Source organism: Carassius gibelio, chromosome A17 (assembly GCF_023724105.1).
Source record: "Carassius gibelio isolate Cgi1373 ecotype wild population from Czech Republic chromosome A17, carGib1.2-hapl.c, whole genome shotgun sequence".
In the NCBI taxonomy this organism is placed as follows: Eukaryota; Metazoa; Chordata; class Actinopteri; order Cypriniformes; family Cyprinidae; genus Carassius; species Carassius gibelio.
In genome coordinates, this window is record NC_068387.1 from 12,488,500 (window position 1) to 12,504,286 (window position 15,787).

At 37.2% G+C, this 15,787-nt stretch overlaps 1 pseudogene; it reads left to right on the plus strand.

Moving 5' to 3' along the window:
• The first annotated feature begins 6,178 nt into the window (after window positions 1-6,178).
• LOC127933369 (centromere protein F-like) lies at window positions 6,179-15,014 on the plus strand (annotated as a pseudogene).
• Window positions 15,015-15,787: the final 773 nt, after the last annotated feature.

Here is a 15,787-nt window from a genome sequence, read left to right on the forward strand (position 1 = left end):
TTTTCGATCGTGGATCAAATGACGTAGACTAGAGCGGAACTCCTTATATGAGCATTTCTGTCGGAAAAGCGTGCCTGCCCACACACTCATGCTGGCTTGAAGAGAGCGAGACCGCGCACATAAACGTGCTTCAAAATCTTGGCAGCGCTGCGTAGGATTTGTTCGAGAATGCCTCCAAATAAGAGCATTTTTGGATGTGAAGGAAAGTTTACCATGTTCAGCTTCCCCAAGAACCCAGCGTTACATGAACAGTGGATGCAGTTTGTTTTTCCGAGTAAGCCACGGATTGTATCAAGTGCGTTTGTGTGTTCTGGTCATTTGAGTGACGAATGTTTTATAAACCAGGCCCAAGTCGATGCTGGATTTTCACATTGTTTGCTATTAAAACATGGAGCTGTCCCTGTGATAAAAGACCCCATTCATGTAAGTACAATTGCATCAATTTTCTGATTCAGATTTTTTTTGTAAATCAGCACATAAGTTTATATATGTTAATGGAAACAACACGAAACATCAGTATAGCTCTGCCCACGGCACGCCGCAGGAGCTCGGCCTTTTCCGGAAAGATTCGGAAAGCTGTATTTTTCTTTTACAAATATGATCAAACTAAAGACTTTTTGGATATATGAAAGATGCAGTACTATTCTAAGGTACTCAAGATTAACATAAAATTAGGTGTTATGTACCCTTTAATAACTGAAGAACACAAGAAAAGAAGAACCTTTGCTGGAAATAAATCACAGAGTTACCTTGAGGGGTTCGTTCTTTAGTTCTGGTGTAGAATGTAGTATATGAATGTTGAAAGTTGGATATGTCCACTGATCTAGAAATATATATATATATATATACACAGATCAGTGGATATGTCTAAAGTTTTGGTCCGACCACGTGATGATGTCTGTCACGGTTTCGTACTAACTGCCTCGTGTTTATTTTATATATGAAATAAAACTCTTATATAATGCCTAACAACTGTGCATCTCCTTTTAATTATAGAAACGAAAGATGAAAACGTTTTCATCCTGTAGGTCCTCCTTGCAGATTTCACTTGATTTGAGTAAAAAAAGATTGAATTACAAATCCAGATGATAGGTTTTCTGTTTTCATAGCTGAAAAAATAAAAAAAATAAAAAAACTGAAACCATCCTTTATTTTCCATTCATTAACTGAACTCAGCTGAATACTAGATTTGCCAGTATTTATAATAAATATATTTTTTATTAAGTGATACGCAATGAAACACTATTTATATGAAAATGAAAGAAACATTAGATTGGTTTAAAACATAAGTGAATACTTCTGAACACTATGAACAATAATAATGAATATTATTAATCATCATTTTAATAGTGTATACTATTGTAAATTATGAATTGTATGTATTGTTTTTGTTTTGTTTATCAGTTTTGTAGCCTGTCAGAGCCCTATGCTATGGTATTATGGAGCTCTATGGTATTATAGAATTTTATATGATTCTATGATGTTTCATCTGCATGACTGTGGGGTTTACAGAATAAATGTCTGTCTTATTGCCTTTCTCAGAGCATGTCAGAGCGTCTTTGAGGAGCAACATCGATTTTTCAGTAAGCGTGAGCTAGAAGAGTGGAAGCATGGCCTTCCTGCAAAGGCTTTACAAAGATTGAAGGCCAACTTGACAAGTTAAAAAAGGAAAGACAACAGAAACAGTTTCAGCTGGATTCCCTTGAAGCTACATTACAAAAACAGAGGGAAAAGGTCAGTTGCCTGAGAAGCAGTGGAGTAGATTTCCTCTTTAGCATCTTAATGAATGCAATAAAATTTGCATCACATGTATATCATATTTCCCTACAGATGGATGGTGAGAAAAGTGAAGCATCTGCCCTTAAGAGGGAAGATCAGTCTTTAGAAGGAATCTTGTGAAAGTTTGGAAAAGTCTAGACAGTAACTTAAGCATGACATCCAAACCAAGGAGTAACAGGTGAATTATCTGGAGGGTCAACTCAAGTCGTGGCAGAAGCAGGTTGATAGACTAGAACAAGAGGTCAAAAAGTAAGTGGACCGTGTTTAATACTTTACGTTGTACCTAAGCTATCAACATTATATCATAATTTTTTTACATATTTTTTAACTAGCCAAATAAGACTCATCCTGGCTTAATTGTATCTATTGCATTCAGATACAAGCGTGAATTGGAACGGTCCCGAACTTCACATGTTTCAGAAAGTCAACAGTGTAGTATGCCACAGAAAGCATTTACCACCCCTGTGACAACTAATCATTGGTAACAGGGTAAGATATGTGTCACAGAAAGCAAAAAGGCAGTTCACAATGAATGCAACACACTGTAACACTGTTGTAATTCAATTTTCAGACTCAAAAATAAGTGACCTACAGGAAAAGTACAATCGAGAGGTTGAGGAGCGGAAAAGGTTGGTAGCTGAACTCAAAGTTACGCATTTAAAAGTAAGTAAAATCCATACATATTTTGTGAAAAGAGCCTTGTAGCTAGTTATTATATTAATCTACTAAATAGTAATAATGAATCTCCTTTTTTTTTTCGTAACACTTAGCTTCTGAACCAGTCTGCAGTCAGCCATAAAGACATTGCAAGACAGCAGGCAGGGTCCTCAATTTTCCCTTGGCAGCAAGACCAAAAACACAGTCATCAGTCTCTGACTGTGATAGAGACACTCTCTAGGAGAAGAAACAGACCCTCTGGGATGTCATGGTCTTATGATGACACACCACTTAATCCCTTACCAGCAGTTCACATCAGGCACTCCACAGCTGAATCACAGCAGATGGAGCAATTTAAGAATATATATCGAGGTTGGTCTGACCTTACAGATAGATAAAAACATTTTATGATGTAAATAAAAATATACTTTTGAATACAGCACTACAGTAATAATCTTAATATGCCTTTAGGTAACACATTTTGTTTCCTTTTTTCTCTTTCTTATGCTGCTCAGATCTGAGGTCAAGGGTTTCTGAGTCAGAGCTCAGTTTTAATGCTCAAGAGAAGGAAATCAGATCAATAAATTCAGTGAAATTCAAAGTCGACTTGAAATGGCCAGGAAAGATCTGGCAGAGAATCAATCAATCAATCAATCACCTTTATTTATATAGTGCTTTAAACAAAATACATTGCGCCAAAGCACTGAACAACATTCATTTGGAAAACAGTGTCTCAATAATGCAAAATGATAGTTAAAGGCAGTTCATCATTGAATTCATTGATGTCATCTCTGTTCAGTTGAAATAGTGTCTGTTTTAATTTGCAATCAAGTCAACGATATCGCTGTAGATGAAGTGACCCCAACTAAGCAAGCCAGAGGCGACAGCGGCAAGGAACCGAAACTCCATCGGTGACAGAATGGAGAAAAAAACCTTGGGAGAAACCAGGCTCAGTTGGGGGGCCAGTTCTCCTCTGACCAGACGAAACCAGTAGTTCAATTCCAGGCTGCAGCAAAGTCAGATTGTGCAGAAGAATCATCTGTTTCCTGTGGTCTTGTCCTGGTGCTCCTCTGAGACAAGGTCTTTACAGGGGATCTGTATCTGGGGCTCTAGTTGTCCTGGTCTCTGCTGTCTTTCAGGGCAGTAGAGGTCCTTTCTAGGTGCTGATCCACCATCTGGTCTGGATACGTACTGGATCCGGGTGACTGCAGTGACCCTCTGATCTGGACACAGACTGGATCTGGTGGCCACGGTGACCTCGGAACAAGAGAGAAACAGACAAATATTAGCGTAGATGCCATTCTTCTAATGATGTAGAAAGTACGGTGTTATGTGAAGTGTTCCGGTTCCAGTTTACCTAATTAATGCAGCCTAAAAATCCTTTAACGGATTTGGATATTAAAAGCATATTAGTATGTTATGTGTATGCCAGGTTAAAGAGATGGGTCTTTAATCTAGATTTAAACTGCAAGAGTGTGTCTGCCTCCCGAACAATGTTAGGTAGGTTATTCCAGAGTTTAGGCGCCAAATAGGAAAAGGATCTGCCGCCCGCAGTTGATTTTGATATTCTAGGTATTATCAAATTGCCTGAGTTTTGAGAACGTAGCGGACGTAGAGGAGTATACTGTAAAAGGAGCTCATTCAAATACTGAGGTGCTAAACCATTCAGGGCTTTATAAGTAATAAGCAATATTTTAAAATCTATACGATGTTTGATAGGGAGCCAGTGCAGTGTGGACAGGACCGGGCTAATATGGTCATACTTCCTGGTTCTAGTAAGAACTCTTGCTGCTGCATTTTGGACTAGCTGTAGTTTGTTTACCAAGCGTGCAGAACAACCACCCAATAAAGCATTACAGTAGTCTAACCTTGAAGTCATAAATGCATGGATTAACATTTCTGCATTTGACATTGAGAGCATAGGCCGTAATTTAGATATATTTTTGAGATGGAAAAATGCAGTTTTACAAATGCTAGAAACGTGGCTTTCTAAGGAAAGATTGCGATCAAGTAGCACACCTAGGTTCCTAACTGATGACGAAGAATTGACAGAGCAACCATCAAGTCTTAGACAGTGTTCTAGGTTATTACAAGTAGAGTTTTTAGGCCCTATGATTAACACCTCTGTTTTTTCTGAATTTAGCAGTAAGAAATTACTCGTCATCCAATTTTTTATATCTACTATGCATTCCATTAGTTTTTCAAATTGGTGTGTTTCACCGGGCTGCGAGGAAATATAGAGCTGCGTATCATCAGCATAACAGTGAAAGCTAACACCATGTTTCCTGATGATATCTCCCAAGGGTAACATATAAAGCGTGAAGAGTAGCGGCCCTAGAACTGAGCCTTGAGGTACTCCATACTGCACTTGTGATCGATATGATACATCTTCATTCACTGCTACGAACTGATGGCGGTCATATAAGTACGATTTAAACCATGCTAATGCACTTCCACTGATGCCAACAAAGTGTTCAAGTCTATGCAAAAGAATGTTGTGGTCAATTGTGTCAAACGCAGCACTAAGATCCAATAAAACTAATAGAGAGATACACCCACGATCAGATGATAAGAGCAGATCATTTGTAACTCTAAGGAGAGCAGTTTCAGTACTATGATACGGTCTAAATCCTGACTGGAAATCCTCACATATACCATTTTTCTCTAAGAAGGAATATAATTGTGAGGATACCACCTTTTCTAGTATCTTGGACAGAAAAGGGAGATTCGAGATTGGTCTATAATTAACTAGTTCTCTGGGGTCAAGTTGTGGCTTTTTTATGAGAGGCTTAATAACAGCCAGTTTGAAGGTTTTGGGGACATGTCCTAATAACAATGAGGAATTAATAATAGTCAGAAGAGGACCTATGACTTCTGGAAGCACCTCTTTTAAGAGCTTAGATGGTATAGGGTCTAACATACATGTTGTAAGTTTAGATGATTTAACAAGTTTATACAATTCTTCCTCTCCTATAGTAGAGAATGAGTGGAACTGTTCCTCAGGGGGTCTATAGTGCACTGTCTGATGCGAAACTGTAGCTGACGGCTGAATGGTTGCAATTTTATCTCTAATAGTATCGATTTTAGAAGTAAAGTAGTTCATAAAGTCATTACTGCTGTGGTGTTGGGAAATGTCAACACTTGTTGAGGCTTTATTTTTCGTTAATTTAGCCACTGTATTGAATAAATACCTGGGGTTATGTTTGTTTTCTTCTAAAAGAGAAGAAAAGTAATCAGATCTAGCAGTTTTTAATGCTTTTCGGTAGGATATGCTACTTTCCCGCCAAGCAATAGGAAATACCTCTAGTTTTGTTTTCCTCCAGCTGCGCTCCATTTTTCGGGCTGCTCTCTTTAGGGTGCGAGTATGCTCATTATACCATGGTGTCAAACTGTTTTCCTTAACCTTTCTTAAGCGTAAAGGAGCAACTGTATTTAAAGTGCTAGAAAAGAGAGAGTCCATAGTTTCTGTTACATCATCAAGTTGTTCTGAGGTTTTGGATATGCTAAGGAATTCGGATACATCAGGAAGATAACTTAAAAAGCAGTCTTTTGTGGTAGAAGTGATGGTTCTTCGATACTTGTAACAAGAAGTAGAATTTACAATTTTGGCTATATGAAGTTTACACAGAACTAAATAATGATCTGAGATATCATCACTTGGCTGAATAATTTCAACACTATCAACATCAATTCCATGTGACAGTATTAAATCTAGAGTATGATTTCGACAATGAGTAGGTCCTGAAACGTGTTGTCTAACACCAATAGAGTTCAGAATGTCTATAAATGCTGACAATAAATGAGAGAAGGACAAACTCTTCAGCAAGTCCAGAAATGAACTCACAAAGGTTACAGGGCAGTATGAGCAGTCGGTCTCTAAGGTAATCTACTGTAGGTCGGCTTAATGCATTTATATTTGATCTTATCTTTTAAGTTAAGTTATTAAGTTGTTTTATATATAGTGGCCCCAGAAAATATTTGGAGACTTAAAAACACTTAAATTATATGAATGTCCTTGTATAATATTACAAAATGTTAAAATAAATTACATTTATTTTAAAGCTAACATAAGCACACTTTCAGGAAAATCATTGCACAAAAATATTTAGAACTATTTTGCTTCAAAACTGCGGTTGTTTATTAAAAATAATTGTTACTTGGCTTGATGTTTTAAAATTGATTAGATTTTATGTATAAGGTATCAAGATATTTCAACATTATCAGTAACAGAATATGTTGACATGCTTTAATGGTCAAAAAACACATTATTTTTCAAATATTGTACATTATTGCATGTCCTCTATGCCCTGCCTCTCTCAAACATGTAGTTTTCTACAAAGTCCTTCCTTCCGACAAGCACAGTCTGCTCTGATTGGCCAACTGATCCAGTGCGTTGTGATTGGCTGAACACTGCAAGCATTGTTGGAAATGTAACGCCCCTTTTCATAATCTTGAGCTTCTTCTTTCAACATAAATGTAAAGACAGTTAATATTGTCCTTAGTTTTACCATCAGTTTAAGCCCGAAAGGGGAACAGAGTAGATTGAGAGTGAACTAAAAATATTTAATTCAATTTAGAGAAGCACATCCTGCCCATGGAGGCTGACATAGAAAAAATACAAGAACAGAAACAGAAACAATTGACAGAGCTTGATCCAGCTAAGAGGACAAATTGCAGCCTTGAACAACAACTTAATATAACTATGGCAGAAGGTGGGCGACTTAAAGAAGAGCTTATTTTGTGTTCTGCTGAAAGGGAAAGGGAAAATCTCTCCTTAATGAAGTGGAAAGAAAAGGCTGAGCTTCTGGAAACGAGAAAGATGAATACACGAGAACTTATAAAAGAGCTAGACGAGGACATTAGGATGGGGAAAAGACAAAGCATGGTGACAGCTATCCAAATTCATGTCCTGCTGAAAGAAAAAGAGCAACTAATTCAACAGACTCAAAACCTTGAGAATACAGTGGCCCTTTTGAATGAAGACAATAAAAATATTTCAAGTGAATTAAACAGTTTAAAGAACAATGAGAATTTTGCTTCTGAAAACATGTCTTCCAAAATCCATTCACTAGAGCTTGAGAATATCAGGCTTGAACTGTCCCTTTTGGAGAAAGCCGAAATAGCCTCTAGGTTGTTTTCCACTCAGGAGGATGTAGCTCAGATGAGAAAAGGCACTGCAAAACTAAAGGTACGAATTTAATCTGATGAATGGAAAAAGAACCACACGAGTCTGCTGCTCAAAGCTGCACAGAGAAAGGCAGATGTTCTTCAGGACAATATTGAAAACCTTGAGAGAGAGAAATAACTTGCTGACCAGAATCTAGAGGATGCCATTCTTCAAGCAGTCAAGCAGACTGCCAAAGACGAGCTTGAGAAAGTACAGGCTAAGACGAAAGCTTACCAAGACAATTGAAGAGATGTTCAGTGAGCTAAATGATCTCAAGGAGGAGAAGTATAAACTTGAGCAAGAACTTCAAAAACAGAACAACCTAATCGACGAATTGTAGTTGTCCAATCAAGCAGCGACTGTAAAGCTTAAATCTGTGGAAAAGGCAAAAGTGGACCAGCAACAAATGATCGAAGACTTCCAATCAAAGGTTTGTGTCATGGAGGAGGAGCTTCAACTCCGTCGAGCAGATGTAGAATCGAAAGAACTGAAAGCACAGGATTTGACCACTCAGTTGCTGTCTTTGCAATCTGAAAACAAAGAGATTTCACAGAGGGTCCTTGAATATGAAAGGTGTCAAGTGGATCTCATTCATCCTTTGGAGAGTAATATCCAACAGCTAGAGAGCCAGCTTGATGTTATGAAGCTCATGAACTCAGAACTAACAGAAAATGTATTTTTTGTCATCTTTAGGCGTTCTTATTTTATCCTCTTGTTTTTATTTCACACATTAATTTATTCATATTCGTTTTCAGTTAAATGCACTACATGAGAGCAGTTTGCACCTCCAGACATCGGCAAGAGCTGTGTGAGGAAAAGGAAAGGCAGAATGCTTTGGAGATTAATCAAAGTCTGTTAACTTGTCAACTGCAGGAGTTTCAATTTTACAAAGGTACAAATTTACACTGGCTTCATGGATGTTCAGTCTCGGCTTACACTTAATTTTCATTACACATTCTAGCTCAGCTTGGAAGCACTGACAACAGAGTAATATATCTGATATTCAAGAAAGTCATGATGTTCAGATAAAGGAAAACAACAAGGGGCATGAGGAGAGCCTTAAACATGTACAGCAGCAGATGGGCAGATGTAACATTGCAACAATATTAGCAACATTGTGCTTAATGAGAGTAGAACTATGCATTCCTGCAGGAGGTGTTATGGTAAATTCATAATCATCAGAATTAAAATTAAGTTTGATAAAAATAAAAAAATAATACAAATAGACAAGGGTTATTTTAATATTTAATAATATTTCACAAAATTACTTGTTTCGCTGTGTTTCTGATCAAGTTAATTTTTTTTTTAAGCTTTAAGTCATTCAAATGTAGATGCGGACTCTACCTTCAATTAGTTACAAAACCAACTGGAACATTGTGAAAAAGAAAAGGTATTGTTTTTGTTCCATTTTTTTCTATTCCTTTATTATCATTAACAATACACATATATTTATAATAAATATTTATTAATGTGTTCTATATTTAACTTTTAGTCAAATAATTAACCATCATATGTACTGGTCTTGGTCACTGTAGGCAGAGTTAGACTCAAAGGTTGTGTGCTTGTCCAATGAGAAGGACAGTGCTATGAGTAAGATCCGTTTGTGGATGAATTCGAGCAAACAGCTGGAGAGTGAGAAGAAGGCACTTCAGGAAGAACTTCAGCAGCAGCCACAACAGATAGCAGTACAGAAACATGGTATGGACAAAACTAGATTACAAAACATGTGGTCTAATATTATAAACTTAACTTGCATTGGACTGTCAAACTTTTATTTATTTATTTTTTCTAATTTGTCCATCTTTACTAAGTTAACATGAGGTGTTCGACAAAGAAACAATATGTAATATGAATAAAACATTATTTAGGACAATGCACTGTTCATTTTATGTATGAATATGCACACACACACACACATATATATTACAGCATCTTTCTTGTTAACAGGTGATGCCCGCAGCAGTGATGGCCTGCAGGAAGAACTACAGGACCTGAAGGAAGCTCTGGAGGAAAAGAGCCGTGAAGCGGATGAGAGTATGGACCGATTTTGCAGCTTCATGATCAAAGTTCACAAGCTGGAAGAGACCAATGAAAGCCACAAGAACCAGCTCAAGCTGTTGAGCACCCAGACAAAGACCCCCAAGAACAGGAGGTCCCTCAGTTCCAAGAAGAGTGACCCGGAGAACAGTAAACCAGTGGAAGACACAACAAATGTGCCAGCAGGAAAGAGACCTATGAGAGCACCAGATGACACTCCTAACAAAGCACATGAAGCCCTGTACAGTATCGCCAGAGACTGAAAGCTGAAGCTGCCACATCTAAAGCCACAGTAGATGATGAGGATTTCAGACCAGAGGGTTTGCCAATGCTGGTTCAGAGAGGTGAGAGATTATCACTATTTGTCATTCGCTGTACTTCCCATCAAGTGTACATTCATATGTGAGTTTTACTCAATAAAGCTTTCACAGTGAATGTACACATGTACATCACTTCTTTCTTTTTGAACAGGTTTTGCAGATATTCCAGTCGGGGAGATGAGCCACTTCATTATTCGCAGGACCGCAGTGCAGCGCTGTAGCACTCGTCCGGCCGCCCAGAAGGCTGCAGCACAGCAGAGCTCAGTTTTAGCAGAACGGCCTTACAAATCTCCAAACAGACAGCAGAGGGCAGAATGTCAAAAACTGTGAGTAGGACTACCTCTGTCTGTTTCCCACAACCACAACAAACTACATCTTTCATCGTCAATATAAACTTTACCTTGAAATAATTGCAAATTATGATGCAAAATGATGGCATTGATTCCATTAACATTTATGTTATATTAACAACTGTATATATTAATCTTCCAATGGCAATATTACACATGCACATGCAAATAGCAATATCTAATATTTCTTCTTTAATGAGATTCTTTAAAGGGCTCAGATTGGCTGTTTGTCTAACAATTCTATATCTTGTACAAAAATTTTAATTTAAGTGGTTTCCATTGCAATTTTATTATCAGTGAGATATTGTTATAGTTTTATTTTTTCATTTAAATTAGCATTTTTAATTCCAGTAAACTAAACAGAAAAAAAGATGTTGCTTTGGCAATTAAAGTAAAATTAATTTTACATTGACCTTAGGAGTTTATATATTTATTTACCTTTATTTATTTATTATGGTTATATGTCAAGTTTTTTAATGGTTTTAGTTTACTTTAATAACCCTTGTGGTTTCATGCAATGTGTCAAAGGTCAGCAAAATAGTCATACTGGATTGGTAGCTAACAAATTTGGAAGCAATTATAAAACAAGTCGTCAGAATGAGCAGTGCAGTTATAGCACATTTTAAAAGAGAAGACCAGAATAGGTACAAAGTTAGAAATGTATATTAGAAAAGTTATTTAGAACAAAAATCATTGTTTTGCTGAAAACATTTAGTCATTCTTCTTTAACCACAGGAGGGCATTAGAGACCCTTAGAAAACTGATTTATACTACTCTTAAAGTCACTGACCATTAAAGCATTTCTTGTCATGAAACTCTGCATGACTTTTCAGATTAGATGGAAAGACGTTTAGTGCTGTGAAGCATTAAAGCTCTCCTGTCAGCTTTTGACTTCCTCCGAAGTCCTAATCATGTCACCTTTCCAAAGTTCACCATTTCCTGGAGATTTCCCCAGTTATTCTTTAAGAATTCAAAAAGGGAGGCAAAGACCACATGCTGTAGAGTAACTTTTATGAATATGAGCTATAGTAAAGTAATTGTGAATTGAATAGCGCCACAGTATAAGTGAATCTTGTGGCTATACTTTTGAAACATTGTGCAAACATTTCTGCACATAGACCTTCAAAAACTGCCCTTAATCCCATAGCAAGTGCTTCACTAAGTTAAAGTTGTTCTACAATTGACATACCTGAAGCTGAAGTTCTTAATGAACAGTAAACTTCAAGTGAAACAGATGCAAGTCATTGACAGGATGAGCAAACCATTAGTTAGCTTGCAGCACAGCCAGTTTTCAGTTACTATTCAGCATTGGTTCTTCTACTCAAAGTGCATGTATATGGGTTTGGGGAGGACAGAAGATTGTGGTTGGTTGATTGCAAGATCTTATATTTATACATTTGCACTTATCCACATCTTGACACTTTCTCCAGAGAGGTGTATAGTACAAGTTGTTTTGAACTTTGATATTGCCGCTGGGCATTCTTGACAGCACACCATTGCTCTCTCCTGACATCATGTTCATGTTCTTTCAGGTCCAGGTGCCTAAGGCGATCCAGAGCAATGCTGCTGTATTATCTCCACTCACAGACAGTCCACAGGAAAACAGCTGTGAAAGCCCAGCGCCTGCTACAGAGCAGAAAACAAGTAGGCGCTCTCGCAGCTTCAAAAAGGAACCGATCACTGCCTCTCCAAAACAAAACGACAACTGCCAAGTTCAGTGATTACTGGGATGTCATGAGAATTTCCTTTTTTTAATGCTATATTTTACAGGATGTTTATGCACTGGCTTTTTAGCTTTGTAAATGATATTCAAAGGCAGCTGTATCATTTGTATTTGGTTTTTGTTCTGTGTTTTTATTTATTTTCTACTGTTTTTGTGTTATCCTTAACATAGAATAGCTGTATCATTTGATATATATTAGATTGACCTGATTTATTTTATCCTTTTGTTTTTATTTTTATAGAAACATTATAACTACTTTATATGGTATAACCATTTTACCATATGTCATTGCTTTTTCTTACTGCTTTACTAAAATTCACTCTGTCCTACAAATATGTTTGTTTGTGTACTTCTGTTATATAAAAGTGGCCTTTTGCCTGTTTACTCTCACACAAGAATTACAGCAGGCCATTTTAGTAAGGATTGATAAATGACATCCTGAAAGCATTTAGCTGTATGTAGAAATTTATATGGCGGATGTCTAATACATGTCTGTTTTTAATGGACACTGTAACAAACAGGGATCTAATTCTCTATCAGTTCACATTCTGACAGATTCAATACAGGTCTGTCCAGGCCTCTTAAATCAATACCTTTGCTCTTAAACTCGGTCTGAAAATCTCCCCTAAAGTTCGGTTAAGGTTTACTTGAGAGGATTTGGGAAGAAAAAGACTATGTGAGGATGCAAAGAACAAGTGTTTAATTCCTCTAAATTTGTTCGCTGAAATACATTCAATCCATTTGACATTAATTGACATCTAAAGCGGCTTTGAATGTTGAGTTTAGTTCAACTATAGACTAGAGTAACTATTACTGTAGACAACTTTTTAGTCGTGTTCTCTCTACCTAATAATAATGCTATTTTTTCACCATAATATGATCCAGTGTTATTTTAGTATTATTTATAGACTACTAAAGAATTTATTAATATTTTGACTGTTTTTATTTTAAATTTCAAGCTTTAGTTTACATGTGCTTTTTTATAATATGCCTTTTTTTATCCTATTTTTTTTTTTCAGAGTGTGCTGACTCTGCTGTGAATGATACTGATTAAAATCAAGCACTGTGAGGACATCATGTTAAAATAATCAGCTTACAATCCGTGACAAACTATGTATGTGCTGTCTACTGGAGGAAGAAAAATGTTGCCTATACTTTCATGTGAGGTGCCAAAACTGTTAACTGTCCGAAGACTGATCGGATCATTTCTGAGCTGCCAGTATAGAAAATGGCTAGGTGACAAATCATCACACACTTTTTCGCAGTCTAGTGAAAACGAAAAACCTGGTCTGAATAAATTATCTGTACAAAACAGCACGGTTTGTGTAAAACAACTACAATTGCATGTAAAAATTGCATTATTCATTCTGGTACCACCAAGAGTAAACACTACAGAAGCAAATTTAAGACAGTTGTTCATAAATAGAGTTTTACACTTATATTTTTGTTTTTCTATACACATCTGATGTTCTGTTTCCTATTTAGCTCCAGTCCTCAAATTTGATTGCCTGACCGTCGTTCCAAGAGAGCTGATACAGTGCACTGATCAACCACAATATTATAACCACAGACAGGTGAAGTCAATAGCACTATTTATATCATTACAATAGTCAGGGGGGGAGATATATTAAAAAGATAGTTCACCCAAAAATGTTGCAGTCTGTCAGTCACATAATGTAAGTTAATGGGAACTTATGGCGTGATACCATTTTACTTACATTATACAAAATATTTAAATACTTACAACATTGTGTGTGTCCTACTGAAGAAACTGGGGGTAAGCAGATAAACATCAAATTTTAATTTTAGGGTGAACTATTCCTTTAAGCAACAAGTGAACAGTCCATTCTTGATTTCCATGTGTTGAAAGCAGAAAAACTGGACAAGTGAAAAGATCTGAGCGACTTTTGAAAGGACCAGTGATGGCTAGACTTGGTCAGAGCATTTCCAAAAGTTTCGTGGGATGTTCCCGGTATGCAGTGGTTAGTATAACTACTAAAAGTGGTGCAAGGAAGGACAACTTCCCTGATGCATGAGGAGCAAAGGCTGTCTGGTCTGATCACACAGAAAAGCTATACTGTATAGCTCAAATAGCTGAAAAACCCAATGCTGGCCATGGTAGAAAGCTTTCAGAACACAGAGTGCATCGAGGGGGACAGCATGAGGGGTACTGTGATGATCCCTGTCCACCACCGGAAGCACTTATAATGGGTATATGAGCGTCAGAACAGGACCATGGAGCAATGGAAGAATGTGCCTAGTCTGCTGAATCATGTTTTCTTTTAGATTAGGTGGATGACTGGGTGCATGTGCACTGTTCACCTCAGGAAGAAATGGCAGCAGGATCCACGGGAGGATAGCAGGCAGATGGAGGCAGTGTTATGCTCTGGGCAATGTTCTGCTAGAAACCTGAGGTGCCAGCATTCATGTGGATGCTACTTTGACACATTCCACCTAATCTGAAGTTTGCTGCAGACCATGTATACCCCTTCATGGCAATGGTGCTCACTGATGGCAGCTGCCTATTCCAGCAGGTTAATGCATCTTGCCACACTGCAAATTTTTCAGGAATGGTCTGAGGAACTTGACAAAGAGTTCAAGGTGCTGAACTCCCCGGATTTCAATTTGACTGAGCATCTTTGTGATGTGCTTGACCAACAAATCAAATCCATGGAGGCCTCACTCCACTAACGTGCAGCACTCAAGGGATCTGCTGCTAATATCCTGGTGCCAGATACTACAAGACACAGTCAGAGTGAGCTGATTCATTGTGTGTTGCTCAGAAACGTAGTTCTACTTTGGCAGTTTTTGGAACAGGGCAAAAACAGACAAAGTTACTGGTGAGTGTGAATTCCATTGGAATTGGCAGAGCCCTTGAAGTGAGGACTTTGAAAGGAAGCAGGGCAATCGTATCTTAAAATATAACCGTTTAGAACACACTTGGTGAAGGGAGCAATAAAAGACAGAGTTATTATCTTCAACATGAGAAGCGTGTCATCCATCAACCCATTAGCTATTCTTCTAAGGAATCTCTTATTATTGTTGTTAATAAAATTGTGGCAAATAAATATAATTCTAAAGAGCTTTTTTATATGCTTTATATTTACATATATTTACTCTCAAATGTATGTGTCTCTGCTATTAAACTTATATATTTCTACTAAATGTAATTAAACTCAAATGCATGTGTAATATATCGCAACAAAACAACTCAGATTATTTTAATTATATATTATTTGTATATCTCCTATTTTTGCCTTCACAATAAATCACAAGGACTTGGGTCACATAACCATAAACGGTAAGATTATTTCCTTAGTAATCATCTAATATACCCTTCGTGAAGCAGGGGTAGCCATTTTTGCTGCAGCCCCAAGGGAGCAAATGGTGATTAGGTACCTTGTATCCCCTAGTTGTGGGTATTGAGTGTGGAAGAGAGTGCTGTTCATTCACTCCCCCTTCCTTCATCTCCTGCCAGTATTGACAATCGAACCTGCAACCTTCTAGTTACAAGTCTAACTCTCTAACCATTAAGTCACAACTGCCCCAGACTGCACTGACCTTTCATATAAAAGCAATTTTGGTTGGTTTGGCACAAACACACTGTTGCACGATTATGTGATTGCCACAGAATGACATATTTAAAATTAGATTTTCATTTTAAAACTATGAAAGTATAACAATCTTTTATGATGAAAGGAAAAGTTTTCATAATTTGATTCTTTTTTTATATTGCTGCTGTTACAGAAACACT